The sequence below is a fragment of the Rattus norvegicus genome, chromosome 6 (genome assembly GCF_021556685.1).
Source record: "Rattus norvegicus strain SHRSP/BbbUtx chromosome 6, alternate assembly SHRSP_T2T, whole genome shotgun sequence".
NCBI lineage: Eukaryota > Metazoa > Chordata > Mammalia > Rodentia > Muridae > Rattus > Rattus norvegicus.
The window spans coordinates 36,042,116-36,054,194 of record NC_141539.1 but is presented as its reverse complement, the minus strand read 5'-3'; the positions used below and the strand labels follow the sequence as shown (position 1 = coordinate 36,054,194).

The following is a 12,079-nucleotide window of genomic DNA, read 5'->3' as shown; positions in this document are numbered from 1 at the left end:
AGTAGTACTCCATTGTGTAGATGTACCACATTTTCTATATCCATTCCTCTGTTGAAGGGCATCTGGGTTCTTTCTAGCTTCTGGCCATTTATCATTTCCAATCAACTTCCTCCAATGCTGCAATAGAGTGACCATCTGAAAATGCTCTTTCCTACTGAACAATAGTATTTTTGTTTTGTTTTGTTTTCTTCTCCCTATATGTGGCTTTCATAAACTTGAGTTACTTCTGCTTTAGTGTTTCTAATAAATCTACTTTGTCCTGATTTTTTTTCTGTATGCCAGAAGGATTTTTATAAATCCCTTTTGTCAACATCATGTTTCAGAGCAATATTGATATTATAGTGAAAAATGTATCATTGGAGAACTAGATATATGGTAAGAAAATGGAGGAAAAGAATTGCCCCATGGGAGGATTCAGAAAGACACACCTGTTTGTCATCCACACCATCACGGTTAAGTAAGAAAGCAAGATCAAGAATCATCAGTACCGGAAGAGCTTGAAGGGGCTCGAGACCCCATATGTACAACAATGTCAAGCAACCAGAGCTTCCAGGGACTAAGCCACTACCTAAAGACTATACATGGACTGACCCTGGACTCTGACCCCATAGGTAGCAATGAAGGGGAAGGAGAAGGGGAAGCCCTGGGTCCTGCTAAGACTGAACCCCCCAGTGAACTAGACTATGGGGGGAGGGTGGCAATGGGGGGAGGGTTGGGAGGGGAACACCCATAAGGAAGGGGAGGGGGGAGGGGGATGTTTGCCCGGAAACCGGGAAAGGGAATAACACTCAAAATGTATATAAGAAATACTCAAGTTAATAAAAAAAAAAAGAATCATCAGTACCATGATTACAAAACAACAGTGATGCTATCAATTCATCAACCCCAAATACTATTTTTTGGAAACATACCCACACACATGCCAACAATCCCCACACATGCCAACACCCCACAAACACATGCCAACACCCCCTCACACACATGCCAATATCACCCCCTGACACATGCCACCTGCTACATACACACATGCAAACACATGTGCACATGAATAAATAAATATTGGATGTTAAATGAAAAGCACTATACCCACAATATTTTTAGGGAAAAAAATAATTTCTATACATGTAGGACAGAAAACTGTCTTGCCAGGAAACTTTAAATTATTTAAAAATAAACATGATATTTTTTCCAATTATATTATATTTCACTTCATGTGAAAGAAAGATAACTAACAGTATGCCATTGAAACATGCAACATGAAAATGAAGAGCGAACAAGTATTTCCCCAAGATAATTCTAAATCAACAACTTTGCCTTTTCCTTAAGATAAGAGGCAGCTTAGTAACATGAGCTCTATTAGCATTTAGCATTCGATTCATTTTATGGGGTTGCACCATTATGCCTGGAAGATTTTAAGCTACGGCCTGCCTCTACTCAATGTTACCTCCCACTTCCTTTCAACCAATAAATACACATACACATGAACACATAATTAAATAAAATGTTTCCAGACAATGTCAAAGGAAGGCAAAAGCACTCCTCATAGAGAACCACAGATTTAACCCATCTGTTTAATATGTGAACAATAAAGCAAATTTCACCAATCATTTCTCAGGACATTGGGAATAAAGCACAAGTCAATAGCAGGACTGACATGTTCCTATGTAATGCAAACTCCAGCTAACATAACAATGACTCTCTTGGGAACCTGTGCCTTTCATCATCTGATCTTCACAGCATCGGTTTGCCATAGGTACTTGTCCACGTCACAGTTTTCTGATTGAAGGCTCTATTTTCAAAAATGTTCTTACTTACCTCACAGACTTATATATTCACTTCAGGTTTCACCTCTTCACCCTATTCATTTCTGTCTCTCTGGCAGAATATTAACTCTGTAAAAACACAGACTCCATCTGCTTTGCTGGTATAACCTTAATGTATAAAATGATAATTTACACCTGAGAAGGATTCTATGCATTTCTTAATAAATATTTTTAAAGAACAAATTTCTATAAATCAATAAGAAGACATATCCAGTAGCTACAATAGTAATATAAACAGAAATAAAATTAGAAATAATCAGAAAAAGAAAACTTAAAGTAGATATAATAAGATATGTAAGCTCAGTCAATAATTCAAAATTATTTTTTATTGTCAAGTATAGATTTAAATAAATGTCCATATATTCTATCACTGGTACTGTTTCAATGTTGAGGTGGGAGATTGGAAATATTGTGTGGTGTCTAAGAACCCTGACTATTCTAAAGACACAAGTGCAATTCACAGCTCCCGTGTCAGGTGGTTCTTTACTGCCCAGTGCAAGCTCTGGTACTCCACAGGCACCTCCATACAAATAGCATATATTCACACAGAAACATCATATACATAGAAAGAAAAATCATAAAAGTAAGTCATTAAATATTTGAAACATGAAAGAACTGTTGTTAAAACTAACATACTTGGTGACCTAAACATTTGTCTGAGATTTACATAATTAATAGTTTTAGAAAACAATGTTGTATATTTGTATATTGTATATTAGAAACTATTGCTTACATTTTTGATAAAAATTTCTGAAATAAAATTATAATAATTAAATTTTTGTATATCATATCAACAAGAATAATGTGTTTATAACTTTAAATACCAGGAGTAGGTAATTTTAAGGTTTAGAGAATTATTAAAGTATATTATAGATAACTTTTTATCATTTCAAAAAATTTGTTTACTTTATTTTGCTCTTTGGCAAGTGATAGGTGTAGGATTCAATGGGATATCCAAAGATATTTCCAAGATACTGTGTTTTGTTGACTTTTAAGCTTTTCTTCAGAATAACTGTTGACTATGAGGATGGACATTAATACCCTATCTCTGATTAATCTTTATAAATGAATTTCCTGATAAAAATAGCAAAATGTATCTTTCAACTTTTAGAATATAGTTTGCAAATAAATCTTACTAAAAGAGAAAAGACAAAAAAAATTGAATTGAACCCAATAAAAGAAGAGAAGAATTGCTACAGAAAAAGAGGAAGGGAAGGGAGTAAAGGGAAGACCACATTTCCAAAGTGCAAAGCACTGGCCAGTGGCTATGAGATGAAGGGGTAAGGACAGATGTCAGGAAGGCAAAGAAGGAAGTCAGGAGAGATGGAGGAGGAGAGGTGGTAATAAAAAGATCAGTAAATTAAAAAAAACATGAATATTTGCATATGAGTGATGGACATTAAGATTAATATTGTTTTGTACAAAAAAAGGGACATTAGATGACACTGAAATTGTTCAGAACTATGAAAATTCACAGATGATTCCAAAGAGAAAATATTCAGAATCCTGTCTTGATTATTAGCTTTTTAAAATATATATATTTAAAAATCATTTATATGATAATTGATGCTATTATATATGTATATGAGTAATACATGTAATGTTGAAATGCTATATCAGTAATGCTATTACAAATGTATATGAGTAGTATTAAAATGTGTTAATTCTCTGGAGACACTATAGCAGATCGTTAATACTAAACTAATTCATTAGTTATCCATATGATCTTCTATCTTCTGCTCACCATGGACTGCTAAAGGTTAAGAAAAACATTAAAGACTTAGTCTTAACTTCAGTAATGTCCAACACATTCAAGAAATTCACTAGTCTATGAAACAATAGATTCAGTGACTAGATTTTTATAGAAAAACATTTTTCAAACTATTAATCAAAGCCATCCCCAAATAAGAAGCACACATTCTGCATTTTTCTGGCATTTCCCCTACCCTTTGTATTTGCATCATGTCCTTTTGCTCTTAGCTTAATATCAAAATATTTCTTCTATTTTCACTGGAGTTAGTGTGTGAACCAGGCAAACACCACCAGCTGCAGCCTCTAGAACAAATACTGGGCATCTTCAATTGCTGGACTGTTACTTGGTTCTTGTAGGTGTCACTGTGAAGATTGACTTTATTTGTCTTTGATTAATATGATAAATGATCAATGTATATTGAATATATACAAAATATTTATGAAGAGATGAGTGTAATGTCAATTATGTTATATTTAGTATATATGTTATATACTAATGAGCGTGAGGCTTGTAGTTAAATACAGATGCTGATGTCTAACATATTCCACATAGTGAAGACCAGGCCATCCTAGGGATGTCCGCACTGAAGGAAAGAATAGGCCAACTCTGAAACACAAGACAACTGGAAAACTATGAAGGCATAAAAGGTAATGATAATGATTCCAGAAAAAAGTAGGCACATCAATATCCTCAAACCCAAAGCAGAAGTAGTTTGCATGATGGGGCTTGTTTTTTTTTGTTTGTTTGTTTGTTTGTTTTTTTGTTTTTTTGTTTTTTTGTTTTTTTCTGGGCAGAAAAAAATACACAGAGTGTTAGGAACAGGAACAAGCCCTGCCCTTAACCTCCTTTCCCACATTGAACCTGCTTCTACTATTCATCTAAAGGAGCCTGATATAGCTCTCTCCGGAGAGGCTCTGCCAGAACTTGTCAAATACAGAGACAGATGCTCGCAGCCAACCATTGGACTGAGAACAAGGTCCCCAATGGAGGAGTCAGAGAAAGGACTGAAGGAGCTGAAGGGATTTGCAATCCATAGGAAGAACAACAACACCAACCAACCAGATCTCCCAGAACTCCCAAGGCCTAAACCACCAAACAAAGAGTACACACAGAGGAACCCATGGCTCCAGCTACATATGTAGCAGAGGATGACATTGTTGAACATCAATGGGAGGAGAGGCCCTTGGCCTTTTGAAGCCTTAATGCCGAAGTGTAGGGGAATATCAGTGCAGTTGGGAGGGAGTGTGTAGGACCGTGGGAGAGCACCCTCATAGAAGTAAGGTCAGGGGGGATGGGATAGGGTATTTCCAGAGGGGAAACCAGGAAAGGGGATAACATTTGAAATGTAAATAAAGAAAATATCCAATAAAAGAAAGGGAAAAAAATAAGACATTTAAGTGGGATTAAAAATGGGAAGGGACACATTTATAGAGCAACAGTAAAGCAAAAAGTAGAAAATTACATTGTATCTCATGAATTAGAGAGTTACCAGGGGCTAAATGTATCAACTGACCCAGGCATTCCATTTATGGACATTCATTGGAAGGACTACAAATCAACATGTCACAGAAATCCTTGAGCCCCAGTATATTTTTTAGCACTTGTCACAATTGGTAAGCATAGAACCCACCCAAGTGAATGTCAATAAAATTGAGGATAAAAGAAAGAGGGTCAATGAATGCAGTAGAGCTTCATAAACTATAAAGGCGATAGAAGTCATGCCATTTATAGGTGAATAAATCCAACTGAAAGTCATTCTCCGAAAGACAAACATTTGCATGTTTACTGTCATTTATGAGTAAGAGATTCACAGTCCTGTGGGTACCTAATTGGATACATGCAGATGGACTGAAAGTTGAAGGAAAACTGTCTGGTGGGGGAAAAGTTGACTAATAGGAGAAAGAGGCATTAAAGAGAAGGAAGTAATGAGGTCAGTATATTATTAAACTGCATTATATACTTGCAGGGAATGGCCTCACACACCAATAGTATGTACAAGGAAAAAGCAGACAGAGCAGAAGATGCAATATGTAAGTTAGTAAGTAAGTAAATTTTGGTGGGCTATCACACAACACCGGGGTGACTACAGATAGCCATTATGCTCTGTGTACTTGAAAAATGAGAACTAAAATGAATCAATGTTTGTGGAACTGAGACTGGAAAAGCCCTGGATCTAAAATTTCTAACCCCATTGCTATCAGTGGTTAAGAATCTTTGCAATGAGGGATACAGAACCTGAAAAAGGCAGTCATCTTCTGTAACCAGGGAAGACTTATATTGGAAAGACTGGGACACCAATCCAGCCACAAAACCTTTGATGTAAAATGTGTCCTATCTACAAGTCATACTGGAATAACATTAGAGCAGAAATTGAGGGAATGCCCAACCAATGACTGGTTCATCTTTAGGTCTACACCACCTCAAGAGAAAAATCCATGTTTGATACAGCCTGGAGGACCAGGACACTGAGGCTAGATAGCCTAGAGACATAGAATAAATTCAAATAGAACTACCAGATAAAAAGAATAGTCAGTGAAATGGTGATTTAATGATATTCTGCTATATTCATAGAGATTCATGCCTAGCCTAATTGTCATCAGAGAGGCTTCACTCAGAGACTGGTAGAAACAGGTACAATGAAATATTTAGAAAGAGCTTGAACAATCTTGCAGAAGAAAGAGAGGAAGAACTGTGGAAGACAGAGGGGTCAAGCACATCACAGGAAAAACCACAGAATCAGCTAACCTGGGTTCATATGGGCTCACAGAGACATAACTGCCAACCATGGAGCCTGAATGGGATAGACTAGGTCCTCTGCTCATATATTAGATTTGTGTAAGGTTGTCTTTCTGTGGAATTTCCCAAGAGTAGGAGAAGGATTTATTTCTGACTCAGTTGACATTTTGGGGACCCTTTCCTGTTACTGGGTTGGCTTGTCCAGCTTTAATAGCAGAGGAGGTATGTAATCTAACTGCAAATTGATATGTCATAGCTACTTAAAATCACTAATAGGTGACCCTTTCTGAAAAGAAAGAGGAGAAATGGATGGATAGTGGGGGTTGGGACAGGGGCTGGGTGAGATAAAGGAGGAGAAACTGGTTGGGGTGTAAAATTAATTCGTTTTTTAATCAATAAAATCAAAATAATTCTAAACCCAATTCAATTATGTTCCGGTAGAATAAAAGGAAAGAAAACAAACAAAACTCTTATTTATGTATTTTAGGGCTCAAAGAACTCTCCCAAATGAATAGATTCTCTTATCTATCTTATAGTATCTTAGTTTATGGGCATGGTTTGACTCAGCAGACACTGTAGTCCGTGCAGTAGCATCAGTTCAAGGCTAGCCTCTAAATACCTAACAAACCCATGCTTTTCACATTATTCCCTTGTATAAGCAGCAAATCGCAGACATAGAAAAAAATCAAACTATTGTCATATATGACCAGTCATATTCTAGCTATCAGACTTATTGATAGCTGCAGATAATTGTGAAAAGCTCTAATGTTAAACAGGGGATGATGGTGCCAGGTATATGATGTAATACTACCCTAGACTCTGGTGTTGTGAGCTCTGAATTTATATGTTGCATTTTCAACTCTACTGTTTCATGTTGGGCTCTTTGGTTGTATACTGGGTTTTTGTAACATGCTAATAATTTCTCTTGTACCCTTGGAATTATTTAATTTGGGGAGGGGTAGCATCTCAGATATACCTACCTTAACCTTAAAATTATACTTCTTCAGCAGTCTAAGTGGTAAGATTAATGGTGTGTGTAACCACACCTTTATCTTTAAATTTATTTTATTTTTATACTGTGGTAATTACACACACAAACACACACACACACACACACACACATACACACGTGTGTGCACGCGCACACGAATTGGGTGTAAGATTTTTCATCCCATTGCTATCAGTAGTTAAGAATTCTTGCAATGGTGGATATAGAACCTGAACTGACCAGACACTTTCTGTAACCAGGGAAGACTTGTATTGTGTGCGTGTATAAATATATATTGATTATAACAAATCCATCTCTTTCTTGTTCCCTTTCAACTCCTGCTGAACCCCTCTTCTTCCCATCTATTTCCCCTTTTTGGTGTGTGAGACTCAGTCTATTTAATTGAGGTTGCTTCTATAAACATAGCCTGAGGATCATTTGCTTGAGTATGGCAACTTACCAGCAGAGAAGACACTAAATAAAATATTTCCAAGACTCTCCCAGCAACTATTAATTTCAATGATTCATCAGAGATCTCCTACAAAATCCATGAGATGCTAATGACAGTCTTCATATCAGATTCTTGTATAGATAGCTTCAGTGGCTTTGTGAGCTCAAAGGCAATGTCATATACAGAATACACTGTTTTCCATCCTCCAGCTCTTCTATTCTCTTTATCTCTTCTGTATAGTATGTAAGCATTGAAAGGAATCTTGTTAATTTTAGGTATTATAATAGTCACTTATTCTTGTCTCCGTTAACAGTTGTCCACTACAAAATGAGGTTTATAGGACCTAAAATGAGCAGCATGAGTCTATGGGTAAAAGCAAAGACATTTAGAAAGCAGCTTGAATTGAAGAGTACAACATATTCATTTAGCAAAATAATGTTTTACTTTTTCCCCCCAGGATGGATGACACCTCCCATCCCTAGGTAGAAGCCTTTGGCTAAGTTTATAGTATGAGGTTGTATCCCCTCCAGGAGTACAGATTTTAGATTCTGTATGAAAGCAGTTATCCCCAGTAGCAGTTATGTCACTCTTGCATGAGTGGGCTCATGTTACCTGCCAGTTTGTTTTAACAGAATATAAATACACAAATGGGTAAAGTTGCCTGTGCTTATTTTGTCCCTAGAAGCCTACATAGTACCCACTGGTATCAAAAAGCTACCCAGCATCAAAGAACCTTCCAATTCAGTTCCAGCTTGATAACGTTGTGTCCTAACTGAAACTGTGTCCTGTATTCAGCAACAGTATTATTAGCATTTTGGTTGTCTAGACAACAAAGAGAAACAGCAATAGCTTGTTTCCTTTTGGGCAATCAGTGCCCAAAAATTTCCAATAAATTTTGGGAAGGTACTCCAACCCAGACACAGTGGATTTTTAAAATAATCTATTGGTATTTTCTAGGAACAGTGTTATTGACCCACAAAGAGTATTTCCTCTGTAATTAATTTTAACATATGTTAAACACGCATACACTATCTTGAAATGTCAATGCAACCCAAAATGATCTACATATATTATTGCTATCTCAATGATAAAATGCCCAATAAGTTATTTAAGAAAATTGAAAAATGATACTCTTATAAAAATACAAGAATCTGAGAAAAAAAGAGGAAAGTTTAACACACTACTAGGAAGTAAAAAGAAAAAAATCACAGAGGTACAGTGTGTTAATACAGGTTCTCTGGAGGAATGGAAGTCAGAGACTAAATGTATATTATAATGGCTGGCTTTGATAATAATGACTGGGAGTCCAACAGCAGCCATCTGCGCACTGCAAAGAAAGTAGTTGTTCAGTCCAGACCATTGGATACCTCAGCAGTTGTGTTCAGAATGACAAAACTGTCTGTAAGCCACATATCCAACAAAGAGTTAATCTTTAAAATGTGCAAGGATTTCCAACAGCAAAAATAAATTACAGAACTGATTTAAAATCAGCAACGGACTCAAACAGACATTTCTTCAAAGAAGTACAAGTGGCTAACAGTTACATGACAAAATGTTCAATAGCCTTACTCATATGGGAATGCAAATAAAAGCTGCAATGAGACATCACCTCTCATATGTCAGTGTATCTATCATCAAATTAAATCATAAAGCCGTACTGGTGATAGTGTACTTTTAGAAACTGAAACTTCTGTGCATGTTCCATAAAAATGTAAAATGTCACAACAACTATGGGAAACTGTGAGGAGATTCTCAAAAGTTTAAGACAATGATACCACATAGGATCTTGAATTCTTACCTCTGGTTGCAAAGTCATATGTGGTGGTCTGAATATTAGGTAGTGTGACCTTGTGAAGTAGATGTGGACTTGCCTTGTGTCATTGTGTGACTGGGATCTGAGACCCCCTTTCTAGATGCCTGGAAGTCAATTTTCCCCTGTTTGCCATTGGAATGAGATGTAGAACTCTCAACACCCACTCTAACACCATGCTTGCTTGGACACTGTCATGTTTCCTGCCTTCAAGATAATTATCTGAACCTCTGACCATGTAATCCAGCCCCAATTAAACATTGTCCTTTATAAGAGTTGCTTTAGTCGAGTTGTCCCTTCACAGCAGTGGAAACCCTAAGACAGTATATACATATAAGAGATAAATAAAATGTGGTACATATTCATCCCTAAAAATCATGGCACAAAACATGAGAGGTTGTAGCACACACAGTTGAATTCCAACATGGAAGCAGATGGATCTCTGTGAGTTTGAAGTCAGCCTGGTCTACCAGATAGTCTCCCGACAGACAGGACAAGGCAGAGAAACCCTGCCTCAGAAACCAAACCAAACCAACCAACCAACCAACCAACCACCAACCAACAAAACAAACAAAGACCAGTGGCACAATAGATTAGCCCAAAGACATTTGTTAATTTGTTTATCAGAGAAGGACACAGTACATATATCCACTTATGCACTATGTATTATTTGCAATGAAACAAATAATATAAGCATATAATTCAATAGTAATTATCAGAATCATGGACATTTGGGAATGATTCTCTGAAGGGATAAAATCTCAGGTATTCTGTATGGGCAAACGCTGGACATATGTTCTACAGAGTAGCATAGATTCTCTACAACCACAAGTTTTGTGAGCGATAAATCTCATATTAAGAGCTAATACTATACACACAAAAGTAAAGTCAGCATGATTTTAAATATGCAAGAGTAATCCCAGAAAAATTCAGGAGCCATTGACAATGTATCACAATTTCAGGTCTTCAAACTCATAAAATCATATGCATTAAGAATGTGTTCAATGCCAAGTATATTTTAATGAAAGCATTTATTATACACACCAAAGCAAAGTGCACATATGTAAATTACAATGGCATATGAGATGAGACATATCGGGATTATCATCACTTGTGACTGCACTTTAAGCACCTTCTAAGAGAATACAAACAGATGGTCTTACTTAAAGATCAGCACTGAAGCCAGGTGAGGTGACACATGCCTTTATTCCTCATGCTGGGAAGCAAAAGGTAGATAGGCTGTAAGGTTGTGACTGCCTTGAGCTGAACAGTGAGAACCAGGTCTGGAAAAGGAAACAATGTAGAAAATCACACCAAATATTATGATTTAGAAAACAATAAGGATATAGATGAGCCCAGGTCAAGCAAACTGAAATACAAGAGGAAAACACCAGACCAATTAACACAAAAGAAGCATCTTGTAAATCTGAAGCCCAGTGCTGGCAATGTAGTTGTCATTCCTGGGAGTAAATCATCCCAAACAACAGAGAATGCTGTGGATATCAGGAAGCTCAGAGATAAGATAGTGAGAGGCTTTAACACCCTTTCTCAATTCTATGTCAACCCACTTAGACAATGATTGGATAAAGGAGGATAGAACCTAATTCCACTCAATATTCTCTAATCATTAAGAAAAGCACAAAAACATGAGAAAATAGCATTTAGACAATGGATAAAAGGTGCACAGAACTGACTACCATGAGAAAGAAACCATAGCCAGTCTCCATAATTAGTTCAAGTGCTGTGTGGAAAAGTTCTCATCCTCAGAGTAACTAGAAAAGTCTATGAATGTCTAGAGAGATGAATCATAGCAAAAAAGCAGATAAAGGACATTGACCATATTGTAGTACAATAACAAAAAAGAGCAAACTAAAGAGGGAGATCATGGCTGATCCCGGCCCACAGCTCCCTGCTCCCAAACCCCATGGGAGAGAGAGCTCACCACCCAGACAGGTGGGCACTACTGAGACTGTAGGACAGAAGAGACCACAAATACTGCCCACCTTTGCCCACATCCCTGGCCCAAGAGGAAATTGTTTAGGGCCTCTGGGAACAGGAAGACATGGGCACTCAAGTGGCAGGTCCCCCACTGTCTAGACACCACCCAGATCTGAAGAGAACCAGTCAACAGCTGCCTGCACCCAAATCCCCTGGAAGGGAGAGCTAAACCTTCAGAGGGGCAGACACACCTGGGAAGCCAGTAGAGACTACACTCTGCCAGCATTTCTGACTCCAGAGGAAAACACCTAATGCCATCTGGGACACCTGTGCACAGGGGCCCGAGAAAAGGCAGGGCAGGCCCTTCTGGATGCTGCCCACACAGAGAGCTGAAACACAGGCCCCAAGGAGCAACTTCAGGCCTGGGACCAGAGGTAAGACCAACTTTTCTGCTCCAAGTGACCTACCTGGTGGATTCAGGACAAACGCCCACAGGAACAGTTGAAGACCAATAGACAGGAAAGACTACACGCCTGAAAGCAGCACACTCTGTTCCCATAACTGGCTGAAAGAAAACAGG

At 37.5% G+C, this 12,079-nt stretch overlaps 1 protein-coding gene across 13 annotated transcripts in view; it reads right to left on the bottom strand.

The window, feature by feature from the left end:
* Positions 1-12,079, bottom strand: part of LOC148005135 (uncharacterized) — a 239,935-nt gene that overhangs the window by 138,271 nt on the left and 89,585 nt on the right. For 5 of the 13 annotated variants that reach the window (XM_087555064.1, XM_087555068.1, XM_087555067.1 and 2 more), the window contains exons 4-5: positions 11,967-12,064; positions 10,725-10,844 (exon numbers count right to left, since the gene is read on the bottom strand). The exons of 6 other annotated variants lie outside the window; for them this stretch is intronic. The gene's annotated coding sequence lies outside the window, so the exon portion shown is untranslated. Of the gene's footprint in view, positions 1-10,156; positions 10,845-11,966; positions 12,065-12,079 lie in introns of those variants that run through there. 2 more of the 13 variants (XR_015622906.1, XR_015622905.1) reach the window with 1 other exon arrangement.